The sequence below is a fragment of the Octopus bimaculoides genome, chromosome 1, assembly GCF_001194135.2.
Source record: "Octopus bimaculoides isolate UCB-OBI-ISO-001 chromosome 1, ASM119413v2, whole genome shotgun sequence".
NCBI classification, from domain to species: Eukaryota; Metazoa; Mollusca; class Cephalopoda; order Octopoda; family Octopodidae; genus Octopus; species Octopus bimaculoides.
In genome coordinates, this window is record NC_068981.1 from 183,230,041 (window position 1) to 183,231,617 (window position 1,577).

The following is a 1,577-nucleotide window of genomic DNA, read 5'->3' on the forward strand; positions in this document are numbered from 1 at the left end:
GTTTACTATGAGTCGATCTAAAAGGGGATAATATGCAGTTTAGTATCGTAAAAAGGCGAATGTAAATAGCGTTCATAAATACAGGCATTGAAAATATTACCAGGGTATGTGGAATTTAGGGATTTGGCTGTTTGATGCAGTATAAAGAGGTGCGGAGAAATGCTGCCTGGTAAAGATCCTTGATCGTACATGCAAAACACGCTAACTCATTATAATGCAGAAGAGATATTACCAAGGACGTATTTGATATACGATAGGTGAGTTTGTTCGTTTAGGTGACATGCATAGTTGAGAAGTTGTGAACGATTCTTCAAGTTTTGTTGATTCAACGATGAGAGCATCGATACACAGACGTTCGAAAGGCAGGTGATGCACACCATAAAGAAAACTAAGGTGACCATTCGGAACAAGTGGTTCTTTATTAACATCGTACCTGTATGAGTATATATGTGGCGGACTATATGCGTACGTTCTATGCATCGTTTTCATATTATATAAATACACACAATAGTATCCGTCAATCATTGGGTAATTACTTTTATTCTTTCTCGGGAGCCACATTAAAAGTGTTATTATATATAGAGGTTTACTCCTCCTGTATGTGTGTATTTTATAAGAAGAAAACATATAATAGTAATTGAAGTAGAAAAAAGATCAATTTCATACACGACCTTCTGTTTGTTTATTATATGACAATAAGTGAATTGTATGTGTTATTTTATATTTCAATATAGTAATGGTAATTAAATAATACACAAGGCTTTGGTCGGCACGGAGCTGTAATGAAAGAGAATTGCCCAACGTGCCGCACAGTGGGACCGAACCCAAGGCAACACGGTTGGAAAGCAAGCTTCTCGACCACACAGCCACACCTATAAAGGAGAGTCACATTTTGGATAATATACTCCTTGATACAATATGCTTAACAAAAGGATGGGTTGTCTACGGCGAGAAGATCTTTCATTTTAATACTTACTCGAACAACGCAACAACTAACAATGCTACACCATACAGAGTGTTCCAGAATTAACTATCTGTTTGAATGAAATTGAGCAAATTAAAAAACAAAAACTGACAGAATTTTATGTTTATTAGCAAAACAAACAGATTTATAAATCTAACGTCAAACTTTTATGGAAAATTTTCAACATGTCTGTATCCCTGCATACTTCAAATCTCTCCTTAGCGTTGTGAAACACATTTTGAAGTATTTCAGGAGTTAGCTCCTGCACTGCTAACTGAATGTGCTCTTTAAGCTCAGCTAAACGATTGCTCCATCTTGGGGATGGAGGTAAAGAAAATGATTGCTGCCAAATTGAAAAAAATCAGTCATGGACAAATAAGAGGGGTCCAACAGAAATGAAAATAATATTATGAACAAAATTCAAAATTTATACACTTTTAACACATATTAAACATGATAAACATAAATAAAAGTGAGTTTTAAAAAATGCATCCGATTTCACTCAAATCATCATTAATTCTGGGACACCCTGTATTTACATGTCCGACTAAATGGGGGAGGGAACACAGTGGCGGAGGCACTAATTACAAATTGCTGTGAGTCACAACAGCAG